Genomic DNA, 17,297 nt, shown 5'->3' with positions numbered 1-17,297 from the left:
TTTCAAAATTACCTATTTTAGATTAATATTATACTTAATAATTATTGACCAAAATTGTACATCATTATTTTATTATTTTAAATTAATTATATAAATTTTTATTTTTGTCGAAAAAGAGATCGACCTATTTTAAATTTGGCCGAAAAGTGAATTGGCCAAAAAGGAAAGGGTACGATTTTGGTCGAAAACAGACTCGTCCATACGTATACACATAATAATACAATAGTACTTATATAGTTATTTTTTAGACTTACTTAAATCCATAAGTTATAACCATTATACATATACGTAGATACTAAGTACAATATACATTATGTGTATCGGTCATGGTGGTCTAAGTCTTAATATTATATATTTAACATTTTTGACTACCTCCGTTCGATTTTTAGCCATATTATAGTACCTATACTTATACTTCATACTATATATTGTACGTAAACAAGAAGGTACTAATATTGAACTGCGCCAATCATTAATTATTGAAAATGGAAGAAAGATTATCGACTTTTATAAATAATTTCTTATCTATACAACGACACATAAAATTTATAAAATACGTTTGTATTTTTACACATGTATGCACGTATACGAATCGCCGGGGACTTGCCACATCACCCCATAATGTGTATAATATGGTTTTTATACAGACCACAGAGAGATTCAAAGACCATACTTATCCCCTGTTTTCTTCAATAATGCAGTAATTTAAAATCTAATACTTGTGGAATTTTTATTTAATATACTTAAAGACAGATTTTTGAATTCTTGAGATTTTTGTATTATTTAAAAAGGGTCCAATAGGGAGATCAGTAGGGAGTTGAATGTTTAGATATAAACATCTAAAAACTAGATCCAAAATTACATATTATATAATTTTGTAAATGTATTTTTATAAGGGCTATTATTCTTAGATTAAAATTTAAATAACTGAAGAGACACCATTCCTTCGAATTTCGAATTAGGTATATCAAAATTTAAAAAAATATAAATTACTAAATAATTTACGGTAAAAATGTGGGATCCTTGTTTGAAAATAAAAGCATGGACACACCTTGACACCTTAAGTAGTACAAAAAAAACCTCAAATATTTTATAGTACATTGAATACACGCATATTGCATATACCTAATCAATGTGAAAAATGGGAGGCAGGTATTCTTGATAAATCACCATGTATATAAGCAATATGCGCCTAATAATGTGCGTAAATGTGTGTATTATAAATGCCCACTGGCACTAATAATTTACGCTATAGTTCGTCGGTACAATATCACATACGAGCTATGATATACAATCTCATTACCTAAATTATTATACGGCAAACTCGCACACAACAATAATATGGATTTCGTGTTATTGAATTATTGTGTGTGTAGTATATTATATTATTATTATTCGGTGTGTCTCGTATCCTAATTTTATTTGCGAACAAGCATTTCGAATATTTGCGCATTATAATATGTATAGTATAATGCATTATTATAATTTATATTATGTTAAATATATTGTGAATTTCGTACCACCAGTACTTTTTGAGCATATTATTAAACGGCATAATATTATAAAGCATGCCTCATATAATATAATATACGATAATGGATGTGAGTAGGCACCTATTGGCTAATTGTGACGTTTATTATACATTTGATTGACATCTCATTGTCCTCAATCATAGGTTCGTCATTTACACGTACTTTTATTTACAAACTGCTTATGATTTGATAAAATTTAAAACTGTCTATTGTACAACATGATAGTGGTAAGTTTTTGTCTCTGCCTATGTTGCCTAGCCTATGGCTATAGATATATGTGTACATAGACACACGGAAGTTTTCTAAGTCACGAAAACAAAATCATCGCTTATAGACGATACACTTCATATCTTTTGAGTATAACATGATAACATAATATATTATAATATTCTATAGACCCCAGACCCCAATAGCTCGTCAAAAGTAAGTGAGATTTTTTTCAAAAAAGAAAAGTTTTTCCTCTGTTTGGCGAATACGAAAAGTTGGAGTTACGCACTAAAAGCCGTATCATAATATTTTTTATTTTACGTTAATTGTTCGTGAGTGTATTACCTACATTATGATTTTCCCAAAGGCTATCGAAAATTCGAAACATTTATATACAACCGTTATTTAAGCAACAAAATCACTTCTAGACATTTGCTTTGAACTTCCAATGGTTCATAACTTTTAAATATTAATTAAATGTATTCTCTGTATCGAGTTGGTATACGTACGGTACGGTTGTGGTTACCGTAATACATACGGTGGCATATTTATATTATTTTAAAATGTTAAGATGAATTTCATTAGCCAACTGTATACACCGTTAAGACGTCAAACTGATAATTACATAGCACACTTTTCTTATGTAAAATCTTTTTCTGTATGTACAATCCCGTGTAACAATTAAAAATGTTAAATATTGTACATATTTATAGTAATATTTTGTTTTAATTTGTATAATTATTAAAATGAAACAACTCGATTAAATAATAATGATACCTATATATATATAAAGGTCTGTGATGGTTTCAATCCAAAATAAAATTATTTTATCTTAAAACCCCAGAGGTCAGTTAGTATTACTTTAACTTGAATTGTTTTTCCTTCACAGTAACACTAATGTCAAATAAACGCTGTATTTGAGGATTATACGATTACAGTGCTTACGATCCATTTTATGGGAATACCAAGCTACCAGACAACCAATTTAATAATATATTGTCAGTATTATCACATTCATTAAAGATGTTTTTATTATTGTTATTATTATTATTGTTTTAGATTCTGAGCGGAGCGATGAATGTATTTATTCTACAATGTTTTTTTTTTTGTGTCTACAGTCTATGTACACGATAAGTTGTCGAGATAATGCTTCGATTTTCAACTTCAATAGCTTTTCCGGTAAGAAAGTGAATCTAGATGGTGCACTGAGGAGGTAAATTCCCAATAGTTTTCAATAGCACCAGGAAAAACCAAAAAAAAAAAAAATTGAGGAAAAACAAGAATTTTTAAGCAAAATGATTTTTTGAGAAAATCTATATTAGATATTGGTGTAACTATAAAACAAATTACCGTAGACACATACAATTTTTATGAATGTTTAAACTGGCATTTTCTATAAATGATAAAATTTTTAAAATATTTTAAATCCTTTAAAGTTATTTATAGACATATCAAATTTTTAATCTTTTTAGTTTTTTTTTTTTTTTATAAATTAAAATAAAATCTTATTTGTCCGGTAACATAGCTTCAAAATTTAATACATGGTCATAATTTTTTTTAACAAATATTTATTGTTCAAATTTTGACAAAATTGATTCTGCTGCAAAAAAAATTTAAAAACTATTCAAACACAATATTTTTTATAGTTATTGTAAGTTCAAACTTCAAATTTTGATGAAATTACATATTAAATAATCAAGAATAACAATTTTAGTTATAGTTGTAATTTAAAATATTATTCGCGGGTACTTAAATTTCTAGATTATATACTTAATATTCTAATATCAATAGCTAATGTCGTTAGTGACTTATATTAATACTTTATAATCAATTGTATATACCTACTATAAATTATGCGTGAGTTGGGTTGTTGGGTACATAATGAATATGATTTGATTAATTTTGAATTTATTTTATAGGTATCTACATTTTTTTTCTTTGAAATAATAACAATATAATAAATTAATATAATATAACATATCCTACATTGATAACTGTTTCCACTCAGAATCGTTTTTCGTATACAATGACTTTATATCATTGAATTCAAATTAAATACCATCCATTACAGTAACCCACTTGTAACCCACTATACTGAGTGGGAGATATTTAATATTTTAGATTTCAATATTTAAAAAAATTATAACATAACATCAATCAAAAATGTTTTATAAAATAATTGATTAATATTAAACGATCTAGGGAGTATACATCTGTCCTATGGATGACTCGCTGAACTAGTAAGGCCGTAAGGGTTATTGATAACTTGCAGTAACTACTGGAGCTTTTCTCTCACGGGCACTCAACATTTGAAATTATAATATAATTATTTATGTTATATACTTAATGAGTCGTGCATAAAATAATGTTATTTTGTTTACTATTTAATTGTATTTATTTACTATATGAAAAATTTTAATAATTTATACTCTTGTACTTATTATTTTATTATTATAATATATATTGTGTATTGTATTAAGAAAAAAATCTTAAGCCCAATAAATCAAAATTTATTAAAGTAGTAAATTTAACAAATATTTATTATTGCGAATCGTAAATATTAAAGAAATTTAGATGTAAAATAATTATGATGATATTTTATTATTAATATATTTGGACATAAATATTCATTCTAATTTTATAGTATTAATATAATATAATATAATATTCTAATATATACTATAGCATTATTTTTTTTATTATTTATAAATAATTAATGTATGTATATTATGAAGTCACTAATATTCTGAAGGGAAAAAATAAAAAACAAGACCAGCTACAAATTACAACCTCACTCAATCTACGGAAATTCATTGAAATGTATTTATTTGTTTATTAAAATAATATTTTGTTTCCAAAAATGAATGAAAATTTTACACTTAAATCAATCTAAAATTTAAAATAAATTCCCATTTTGACTCTCAAGTCATTTCAAACAACAACATCAACTCGCCACTTGTCTTCTAGTCTAAATTATAATATTATTTTGTTCCTAAATATAAATACTATTACAAATACCTATATATTACAATATTATACGATATATATATATATATCATCGTATATCATATCTAATTGAATCTTAATGTACAATAAATAAGTGTTTCATTTGGTTAGATAATTAAATTGGAGTGGCACATTAATTTCAACTAAATAAAATCGTGTTTAATTGTTTAGTTCCTACATAGTTTTAATATACGAATAACGATTTTTTTAACACATATACTTTCAATATAATGTATATTTATAGCCTATAGGTAATATATACCTACTTATAGTTCAAAAATAATATTAGAGTAAACCTTCAAACGAGCACTTAGATATTGTTTTAAACAATTGCACTTTAACTGCTTAAAGATAGGAAAATACTTATAATTAAAGAGGTCTAAACATAAATATTTTTGTTGTAAGTTAATCATTTTGCCGTCTATTTACACAATGCGTTCTTAAATATTTATGCTTCAACTCTAAAAAAAAAATCGATGAAGTACCTCAACTGGAAGTTCTCTTAAAGTCTTAACTCTATTATTTCCATGTCATTATTTAATTTTACTTATAATTAAAGCTTATTGTTCAAACCTTTAACAAATAGTGTAGTAAAAAATGTTGGGGAAAAAACCGATATTGTTATATTTTATCAGCCTAACCTTTCACTTATAATATTTTTGTATCCTTAACACTATAATTACGTTATCTCGACAATTTATTAACACGTATAATATAATGTTATTATATATATTACATGCATATGCATTTTGTATATATTAATACTATAGGCTCTCTTACCAGATTTTCAAATTCCCAGTGAATTCGATCATCAAACTATAAATCAGTGGTAAATGTTCGACCAACCACTGGCCTAATTTATATCTTTAAAAAAAAAAAAACCCGCGACATTCATTTGGTCAACAAATCTGAAAAAATGTAACAACGTCAAACGAATAAAACGAGCAAGAGGGAAAAAAATACAAAATATCTCGTCACTGTTTCTACAGTAGAATGTTGTGCTGAACTTGTGGTTTGTGGTGCGATACGAGCGACGGCTAACGACTGACACTCGGACTATGAGGCGACGTTGCTGTGTGTTTTTCCCCCATGGTTGTACGCAGGACCGCATTGCGTCGTCCTGTACCTGCACAAGCACAACTCTTCCCATTTTGATTGATTCGGGGTCGGGAGGCGGGTGTCACCCGCAGAAAAAGAATTTTCGGCTTTTTCCCCCTTTTCGGTGATCTCTTCAATCCGCTAACATTTCATACCCGGAACGTTTCAATTACGGCTAGGTACCTGTACCATTTAGGATTTCGACGACGAACGTTCTATATACGCATTGTGATAAATTTTATTTTTATCAATTCAACGTTCTCTACATACGTCATAATCGCGAGACATAAATCCACAAAGTTTTCTCAAAAAGTCAAAAAGTTCATATACGATATCATAAAACAAAAATATCAATATACCGTATGGTCTGTATCACAGATAGAAAAAAATATTTAATTTAGCACGAATTTGTGTTCAAATTACTAAGACGGCGTGTAGGTTTTCACTCACTAGAAGCTTGGTGTTGATACCGCATCAGACGTATAAGTCAAAATAAATTCTTTTAAAGGTAGTAATTTTTAATTATTTTGGAGTTAACACAACCAAACCAATCATAGATTATTCTAATTCCACTTATTGTCAAAATAACATGTAGTACCTATACAAAATTAAAAAAATTTTATTGTGTTCAAAATAAATTTTATGTGATATCAATAGCTGTCGATTGGAGTGTTGAATTAACAACAAGCAGTTTCAAAAATATTGTAATTCTTTAGAAAAAATTTATCAAGTTTTATTCTCATTCAACGGGGTTCGAATTCTTGACTATCATCCTCAATTACTACCTAACAAATGTCTTACCTACATTCCTACGCGTTAAACCATTAGACTACCTATCGGGTTTGTATTTTATATGAAAAATATACTATTTAAACAAGTAAAATTATGGGAAATTGTCTTGACATATGTGACACTGTTTCTCATTGTCACAATCTTCGCATATTCCCCATTTTGTGTTAGGTACAGTAATAACTAATAATGACTTTACCTTTATATATATATATACGCATTGTCTCGTTCCCGTCCTACTTTTGAAAAAATTGGATAGGTAATCGTAAAACATTATTCTACTTTGTATATTTTTCTAAAACTAAACTATTAACATTCATGCTCTTTTTAGTAATTAATATACATTTTGGAATCATCCGAAATGAACTGGACACGACAAGTCGATTAATAAATCAAATCGTTTATTAAGTACATTTTATTAATACGTATACGCATTACTCCAAATCTTCTTCTTCTTTTTCTGGTTGAAAGGCCTTTCAAGACCAACCCATCTCACACCCATTTCTCCATTCTTCTCTATCCATTGTTCTTTCTTTCCAATCCGTTCCTCCTCCAATACTTCAAATATACTGATAAATTATAATAAAAAGATTCTAACGGACATAGTTGTATTTATATGAATTAATATAATATTATCAACTGCGGTCAACCAGGAGTATAAATAATGATCAGTAATAAATAAAATAAATATCACTATTTATTCTAAAATATTATACTTAAATTATTTTAAAAAACAAAACAATACAATAATTTAACTAAAAACTGATAATAATACTGCGCACTTCAAATAAATGGCCATATATTCATATATATTATATATAGCTGATCCCGTGCACTTCGTTGCCCGTTAAATGTACCATCTCCATATGACTCAAAATGTATTCAATTTTATTTGTTATTTTTTATTTAATTTAATTTGTATCACCTCCCCGTCACCGTACTCGTCCTGTCGGGGCAAAAAATTCTCCTGAACAGAACCGTTGCCCTGGTGATAGGGCGGTGTGAATAAAAAATAATTAAATAAAACATATATAAGCATAATATAATATAATACAATGTAATCAATTGATTGTGTTCGTGAAATAAAGTTTCTAATTGTTCTACAATAGACCTCTTTACTAAATTGTTATGTGCACAACGCAGATCAATTTCTTGTGGTGAATTGCCCATAAAATAAATTTGCAGGAATTTGTAGTTGCTATCTGATACTGATAACAGTGAACCTGCTCTGTGATATATTAATTGGCCTTGCATCTGTAAATTAAAAAAAATATTATGTTTGTACCAAACACTATAAAAATAAAATAAAATAAAATAAAATAAATAAGCAATGTGGGATATAAATGTATGGATTGTCAGTGATCAAACTTTAATAATATTTGTTTTTAAAAATTATATCTGTCTCCTAATTTGAATCACCAAATAATATTTAATATGCTTAGGTACCTCAATATGTAATATTTAGTTGTAACTAAATTGAATAAATACAATTTCATGTACATTTCGAGACGAATCGACTAAAAAATTTAAAAATCGATGTATATTTGAATGACTATAAATACAATTTTATGTATATTTTGAGACGAATCGAAGAAAACATTTAAAAACCTATGAATATTTTTTAATCATCAAATAATTATATTGAGTTTCAAAATAATAAAAGTGTCACTAAAACTGAATCACCAAATAATATGATGACTAATAGTGACACATCTTAACTTAGGTGACAGAAAATATTGTTCGCTAAAATAATTATGATTAACTGCTATAATACATACCTTGAAAGTTGGCATAAAATTTTCCCGAACTACATTTGTTGCCCCAAATGAAGTCATTTGAAAGCAATTGTTATATTTGTCAAAAAGTGTATGAAATCTGTTTCTATTCCTGAAACCAATGAGTACAATGGCTCTGGTGGTGGATCCAATGGTATCAATTTCACTTTACCATTTGCGCAACACAATCCATTGGCTTCGTTTTTGTATTTCAAAGCCTTACAATATGAGCAAACCGAGTTCATATAACCAATAACAACACAGTGGTAGTTACTGTAGTCAATTGACACATCGTAACTGAAAGCAGCTCGATTCAAACTTGCGCGATTATTAGTTGAATGTCGCGCTCGCGCTTCACGCGTTTGTGATATCCGAATTCTTTTACGTTAATTTCGGTCGTCACGTTCTTGTGCACTTTGGTTATATCGGCAATTACCTTGGTTTGTAGCATTTCAGGTTTTTCTACCTAAATTGCTTCGTCGTATAGGAGGCATATCAAATATAAATTATTGTGCCACATGCAATCATTAGTGATCATAGGTAACTTAACACTCTGCGCAAAACACCGATATACGAATTTAATTCGTGTATCAGTTGACAAAAGCAAACTCAGTAGAGTAGGTAAGTAACAGAAAATCCAAGAAAAACAACACTTACGACATATTGACAGTTTGTTGATGTTTCAATTTTCAACTTTTTTAGTAAAAATGTACGTCTTTAAATATTATACATACACGAATAATGAATAAAAAATGTAATGGCATTGTAAATTGTTCATCTACCAAATCATTATAATTTTAATCGTTCATTAACAGAGAGATCACAAATAATCGACCATCATAGATGATGTTCTTGATCAGTGATAACATTTCCATGGAAACGATCAATATTATATTATCCATATTATAGTAAGGGCTATTTTAAAAAGAAAAGGCCTGTTTTTAGGGTCTTCCCAACAATTATTCGAATTATTCTCGCTGTAAAAACCATCCTTGGACTTCAATGAACATTAAAAAAAAATAATTGGCCAAATTGGTCCAGGCGTTGTTGAGTTATGCACTCACCAATACATTTTGCGATTCATTTTTATATTATAGATTATTATTAATTCATATTTGTATAAAACAAACTAAAATTAATAATTTTAATACCAACAATTATAAAGCTTTCGATTACGTCAACAAATCAATTAATAATTCATTTTCCCCTTTTCGCAAAAGTTTTGTTTAGTAATTATTACTTTATTAAGTATTAATATTTATTTAAAACTTTTGATTACATTGTTAAATAATGATTTTAAATTAATAATAAATAGCATAGGTACCTAAGAAAAAGGTATGGCTTCCAAAAAGAACGTATTACGTAGCAGCTGTTCTAATTAAAATATTGAACAACTAAAAACCCTACATTAAAAATTATACCATTATTAAATGTGTTTTCATCAAAAACATAAAAAAGCTATTAAAAATGATTCTTTGCAAAAATAATTGATTTCATTTATAGTATTATAGTAATAATAATAATATAATATTAAAATAGTTGTTGTTTGATTTAAATTTATAAAGAACCCTATACATCTGTCTTTTTATATTTATGAAATTAATGACACTATATTATATGGTGCAGTAATACCTACAACCTTCCTGTAAATCTAAGTATAACATTGAAATTGTTTATAATATTATATAAAGTATATATAGGTACTTATAAGTTATAGCTGTTTTTAATTATTGATAATTTAGATATTATTATTTATATTAATTTATTAGGAAATTTGTGTACCAGTTGATCTTCCTTGTAATTATTATAAGTGTATCAAGTAGTAAGCAGCAGGTGATCTACCTATTGATTTTAAGTCCAGTTGGTGATCAATAACATTTGATAAATTGTTCACAACGGTTATCTTAAAGTTTCTTTTAAAGTAATATACTGTGATAGAGTCGATAAAATTAATACGTCATAGAAACGGGATTCGCCCCGAATTACTATAATTCTATATAATATATATTCGTTAATAAAACCGTAGGCAAGCCGGATTTTTATCATCATTAATAACTAATACAAAATCATTTATATTTTAATAATTAATAACTAATTATAGGTATGTATTTGAATTTTGTGGTAGATCACTTATTTTTGGTTTGGTAATAACATAATATTTGTAATATAATGACCAATGCCTTTATTATGAACCATTAATCCATTCTAACTACATAAACCTAAAATAATCATTGCATTGCAATAAATGTGTAACGCCACATAATATATACTATATAAGATTAAATGTTGAACATAGTTAATGTACTAATCTATGTTTTAAAATGAATTGTAATCTATTATTGCACAAGAAAAAACTTGAAAAACAAAGATATTATTATATTAATACTACGCCTTGGAAAAGATATGTAAGCATATCAAAAGTAAAATAAAACGCGACCATCCATCTGAATGACATAACTGCAGTGAACGAATTAAAAAACATGTTTATTTAAACTTTAAAAGAAAAATGTATATTATATAGCAAGTGTGTTATATTAAGTCTCAAGATACCTATTTTGAATAATACTCATAATAAATATTATTCTCGAGTACCTATTTGTTATTTCCCTTTTTGAACTTTTGTCTTGTTATTTTTTAAACACAATGAGTAATTATTTTATGTAATACCACAAGCGAAATGCTTTTTGTGTGCTAATTAAATACCCCTCACCGATTCTTCCCCTACGCGTCGTACAACGAATTTTATGAACAATTCGGGTTGTGCGTACCATATAGTATTGCCCTTCACATTTTCAACCACCTTTGCACGAATCCCTTTTGCTCCACCCCACCATCACCATACCCTTACTATCACTACCATCACCAAACCTTATACATCTCATCCCTGTCAATCCCTCTTAAAATGGCTTATGTATAAAAGCGGCCCTACCATATTAGATTACTCTGTTTTATGCTCTATATAATGTAACACAATACGTCGTCCTTCGTAAATCATACGCGCAGTTTTATCCCTTAGAATTCAGAACATTGTGCCACATCAACCAGCTTGATGATATAATAATTACAAGCACTTTACAATGTTATATATAAGTATTTGTAATTATATTTAGTAGTTACCTATTATATATGCTAAAATAAAAAAAATAAAACAATTGTAAGAGAGATTTATGTCATCGTATCGTAATAATATTATGTATGTTCAATTAAACACGTTTATAATATACGTAATTGAAATAGATATCATAACTATTTACCATCATCCCTTACACCAAACTTTATAAAATTACTCTACTCAGTTATGCTTTGGGAATATTCTAATAGCGACGGTAAATAATAAATTACGAAACATGAATTATTCCACGGTGAAATTGTTAAAATTTTTATTTACATTTTAATCGAAGTTTATTTGAATATTTGATCAACCTTTCTCGTAATGATATTTATTTTTTTTTTTGTACAAAATGTATGTAAAATAAACATACGTTTACTCAGAAAGTTTTATTTTTTTATGGCAACAAACGGTAGGTAATTTTTTTATGTTATTCTCAATCAGCTAATAAAAAGTTGTCTTTGGAAAAGTTTAAAAAGATATTTAATTAAAATGTTCAATTCTTTACTTCCCTTACCATGTTTATGTATGTATTATGTATATATTATATGCATCAACTTGGAGAAAAAATAATTGGTTTCATACTGAAACCGAAATAACAGTGAATAATTCAAAATTAAATATAAAAGTTGGTCTTCAAAACATTTGAAATTGTATTCCAAAAAAGTTAAGGGGCTAAAAATAATATTTATAAATAAGTTTTGCGCACTATTATAATAGTGATTCATCGCCTTAGGTGAAATTGAAATGTATAAGCTTCATTCAGGAATATTATCAAATTTAATTAGTTGTTAAAAGCTTAAAACAAAAAGTTTAAATACACGTCTAAAATCGACCTACTGAAACTGCATAACCTTGCTTGTTTAAAGCTGATATAAAGTATTATAAAAGTTTGTTATCACTTACATAATGGGCACTATCATAGTTCCAAACATGCAGGATAACATTTTTAATGTGAACTCTCGTAAAAGTGGATATTTTAGAATAGGTAATTTTTTCCAAAACCTTATGTCCATCTCTTTTGTAGATAATAATAATGGAAATGTATGATGCAATTTGAAAATGTAGCGCGGGTCAGATAAAAAAGGCTCGCGGGCCACATCCGGCCCGCAAGCCGGATAGAGGATAATACATTAATACATATTACATGTTATATTATACTTAATAATTTATGAATAATTTAAAGTATAAAAATATATGTTATCTAAACATATGGTCGTTTGTAATGGTATGATCATTTTAATTTACGGATATTAAAAAAAACAACATATTGTTAAGTATTAAATGAAGTAGGTACTTATTAACACAAAATAAGTTTTTATAGAAAAAATATTAATATATTGCAAAATAAATAACATAAATTTCAGTATTTTTAAGTTCATACTTTCACAATTGAAACTTCTAAACCTATCAAGTTACAAGAAAATCTCACAGACTCACAACTGTAGTCTAGACTTCCGTGTAAAGTGTAGAGTGTTTTCCAAAAGAAACTATAGGGTAAAATGGTTTCTAGATATTAGTAAGATTGGGCTGATATGCAAACTGATATTAATTATATCGGCCGATATTGGCAATATCGGTTTTTTTCACAATTCAATATTTGAACCAATTCAGTAAAAAAAAAAACTATTGATCATGCATAGGTAATCTAATATTAAAGCTGCTCTGTGCTTGATTATACTGTAAACGAATGTACAACCGTCAACAATGTTGATAAATTGATAATTATGTAGGTTGTAGGTATATTATCAATCGTGTTATTGTGTATCAATATTGATGATTATCGGTTTTCACAATATCGATTCATGGTTTTGGATAAAAATTTTTTTTTTTTTTTTAACGTTTATTTAAATATACACAATCTGTAAATGTTGTTTTACAATAAGTGCATGTGATGGAGGTGATATGGTTTTTGAGAGGCTGGAAATAAGAAACCGCCCATTGGAGGCACTTAAGGTTAGGATTTTAGGCTAGGATTTTAGTTTGCTAGTAGGAGAGGGTGTGATTACAAAATTAAGGGAGATAGAGGTATAAACAATTTTAGATTAGTAGGTCACGACACCAGGTACGTTTTAGACGCCTTCTGGGGTCACCAGGAATAGTGTTGGTAGATAGTTCGGAAATCAGGGGATTACGATGGCTGTGGAACTTGGAGTGTGTGCGTTTGTAGAAGGTTTTTGCGACGTTTTGAACTGTTGGAATAGCTAGATCTTTATGTAGAGTGTCGTTAGATATATAATAGGGAGCTTTAGTTATTTGACGGAGACATTTAGATTGGAAGATTTGAATTTTGTTTAAGTTGGACTTTTTGGCTGCACCCCAGAGTTGGATACCGTATGTCCAGATTGGTTTGAGTAGGAGTTTGTATAATAGTAGCTTGTTTTTTAAGTTGACATGATGTGATGTGAGGAGATAACGTAGTTGTCGAGAGCGATTATTTAAGGCAAGTCTTTTGTTGTGGGTGTGGGTTGCCCAAGTTAACCTGCGGTCTAAATGTAGACCTAGGTATCGAACATTTTGGGCGGTTGGGAGAGGTATATTGTTGAGGAAGATGGGCGGGCAGACTATTTGCCTTAGTGTGAACGTACAATGGATGGATTTTGTTTCGTTGATTTTTATTCCCCAGTCTTTATACCAGGTTGATAAGAGATTGAGATGATTTTGTACGAGGTTTGAGGCTATTTCGGGGTCGGAATGGATCGCTAGAAGCGCCTTGTCGTCGGCAAAGTCACAAGTTGTAGTGTTGGGGGTGGTAGGTTGATCTGAGGTGAATAAATTGAAGAGTAGAGGTGCTGTTACGGAACCTTGAGGTACCCCTGCGTGGATTGGTGAAACTTCGGATAAGGAGAAGCCAGATCGAACGGAAAAATGTCTGTTTTCTAAATAGGATTTAAATAATAGAAAATAGTAAGGTGGAAGAGTAGATTTGAGTTTGAAGAGTAAGCCTTCATGCCATACTCTGTCGAATGCCTGTGATACGTCGAGGAAGGCAGCTGTGCAAATAAGCTTTTTCTCAAGAGTGTATGATATTTTATCCACAAGACGATGGACTTGGTGTATTGTAGAGTGGTTATGACGAAATCCAAATTGGGTATTAGGTATACTGGCTTCAATGATAGGAAGGATGCGTTTTAGGATAATTCGTTCAAAAATTTTAGAAAATAGTGGAAGAAGACTAATGGGCCTGTATGATTCGGGAGAGTCGGGAGGTTTGCCAGGTTTGGGGATCATAATGATGATTGAGAATTTCCAAAGAACAGGGAAGTATGACAGTCTAAGTATAGAGTTGAAAATGTGTGTTAAGAGAAGTAAGGTTTTTTTGGGGAGTTGTGCAGCTACCTCAGCTGTGATTAGGTCGTAGCCTGGGCTTTTGTGACGAGGGGAGTTTTTTATCGCATATTCAACGTCGCTAGGTCGAATATGTTTAGGTGGGAGAGTCATGGGAAGAGGGTGAGAGAGAGAATGGTTCACTTTTTCGATTTGAGAAGGAGTGAGAATATTGTTGTGGGGTTGGAAGGTAGAGTAGAGATGATGTCGAAATATATTGGCTTTATCTAGGTCAGTGACAGCCCAAGTACCATCGGATTTTTTTTAGTGGAGGAACAGATTGTTTTGTTCGAAGGATTTTCCTTGTTGTTTGCCAAAGCGAGTTGTCAGTAGCCGAGAGGGAGACGAGACGTTTGGTGAAATTATCTGATCTAATAGAGGCTAGGAGTCTTTTAAGTTTATTTGTTAAATTGTTGAGTTTGCGTTTGTCCGAGGGATATTTGGTTCTTTGCCAAGTTGCACGCGCTCTCCGTTTGTCTGAGATTAGTATTCTTATATGTAGGGGAAGATTTATGGAGGTGTTTTTAATTGGCATTGGGGAGGAGGAGGACCAAGCAGCTTCTTGTATAGACTTGGTTAGGAGGTGTACGGCTTCATCGATATCGTTTGGAGATTTTAAAGTGATTTTGAGGTTACATTGATTATCAAGGGATGATTTGAATTTTGCCCAGTCCATTTGGCCTAGGATGAGGCTTGGTTGTTTTGGTTTAGCAAGAGGGGCAGAGTCAATTGTTAGGAGGATGGCTGAATGGTCAGAATAGAGGTCGTTGAGATTAGTTGTTAGGCTGTGGAAACTATTGGGAATTTTAGATATAAATATGTCCAAAATGTCTGGCCTTTTTCTGGGTGAAGTGGGCCAGTATGTCGGGGATGGGGGAGAGTGTACTTTGTAGTTACGATTTTGTGTTGCGAGTTCAAGTAGGTTACCACGGGGATTGTTTACGCGACAGCCCCATTGTATATTTTTAGCATTTAGATCGCCTCCTATTATAAATTTATGACCAAGAGTAAGGAAGAAGTCGTTGAATTGATTTAAGGTTATTGTGTGGCGTGGTGGACTATATACTGCGAATATATTTAGAGGGGTGTTGTTAAGTGTTATTTGTATGCCACTGGCTTGAATGTGGTCCGTTTGGAATTGCGGGAGAGGATAGAATAGTAGGGGAGATTTTACTATGATGGCGGCTCCCGCGTGTGCGGTGCCATCAGGGTGGTTGGTTTTGAAGACTTGGAACCCAGGAAGGTAGAAGTGTGTTGAATTGGTGAAGTGAGTTTCTGATATGAGTGCGATGTCGATTCTGTTATTTTGTAGTAAGGCTAAGAGTTCGTCTTTGTGTTTTGCTAGACCATTAGCGTTCCAATTTAGGATGAGGAGAGAGTGAGATGTTGCGTTATTATTTGACATTTTTGGTGTTAATGAGATTTGAGAGGACGGTGGTGAGGAGAGAGATAAGAGGGTTTATTATAGATTTGAACTCATCAAGGAATTTTAGAAGTGAGGATTCGTTGTTGTTTGTGGAGGTATTAGAGTTTGTGGACTGGTGACCCTCAGTTACATTGGCATACGTACGTGACCTGGGCGTGTTTTCGGAGCCTGGTTGTTGCTGTTGATACTCAGGATTGGTGTTGATGTTGAGATTGAGATTATGAGGCGGTGGCTGCTGGGCTTTCTTGCTTGAAGTGTTGTTGTTGTGTTTCCGGGAAATTGTTTGATATATTGTGCATCCCTTGTAGTTGGCTGGATGCGCACCTTGACAGAGGCCGCATTTTGCTGGTAGATCTGGAGATTTTGTGCACGATGATGAAAGGTGGTTTTCTCCACATTTGACACATATGGGTGGGTAAGCGCAGTATGAGCGTGTGTGTCCATAGCTTTGACAGTTTTGGCATTGTGGTATCTGACGTTTTTTATGGGGCTCTTCTATTTTTACTTTTGTATGCAAAATAGAAGTAATAGAGAAGATATCGGTAACGTTTTCTCCATTAGGGTCTATGTCAATAAAGAACATGGGCAACGAGGTTTTGGTTTGGTGGTGTTTAACATTGGTGACATTTCTCACCGTGAAACCTATTTCTTCTAGAGCTGTTGTTATATCAGATTCTGGAGTTGATGGATGTAGGTTCCTTATGACTGCTCTTAGAGGTTTGTCGGATTGGAGCTGGTATGTGTGGTACTGTGCATTGATTTCTTTCAATAAGTGAATGATTTTTCTGTAATTGTCTGGGGTATCAGTTTGGACTTTTAGATGAGTTGATGTCGATTTGCACGAGAAGGTGTTTGGACCGATAGTGTGTTTAAATTGGTTTAGCAACCCCATGTAGTTAAGTACCCCTTTAATGAAAATGGGTGGAGGCAAAATTGTTTTCGGTGTATTGTTAGTGGTATTCAGTTGCTCCTCGTTTTGATTATCAGATATGACGTCGAGGTGTTCGATAGTAGACTCGTCTACAGAT

The 17,297-nt window shown here is 30.5% G+C and overlaps 1 protein-coding gene across 1 annotated transcript in view; it reads right to left on the bottom strand.

Moving 5' to 3' along the window:
* Positions 1-5,788, bottom strand: part of LOC107165636 (acetylcholinesterase-like) — a 39,125-nt gene extending 33,337 nt beyond the window's left edge. The window contains exon 1 of the mRNA XM_089219634.1: positions 5,526-5,788. The gene's annotated coding sequence lies outside the window, so the exon portion shown is untranslated. The remainder of the gene's footprint in view (positions 1-5,525) is intronic.
* Positions 5,789-17,297: the final 11,509 nt, after the last annotated feature.

Source organism: Diuraphis noxia, unplaced genomic scaffold, assembly GCF_037042655.1.
Source record: "Diuraphis noxia isolate RWA-SAM2 unplaced genomic scaffold, SU_Dnox_SAM2 contig0002, whole genome shotgun sequence".
NCBI classification, from domain to species: domain Eukaryota; kingdom Metazoa; phylum Arthropoda; class Insecta; order Hemiptera; family Aphididae; genus Diuraphis; species Diuraphis noxia.
The sequence above is the reverse complement of the archived record's forward strand: the minus strand, read 5'-3'. Positions and strand labels throughout refer to the sequence as shown.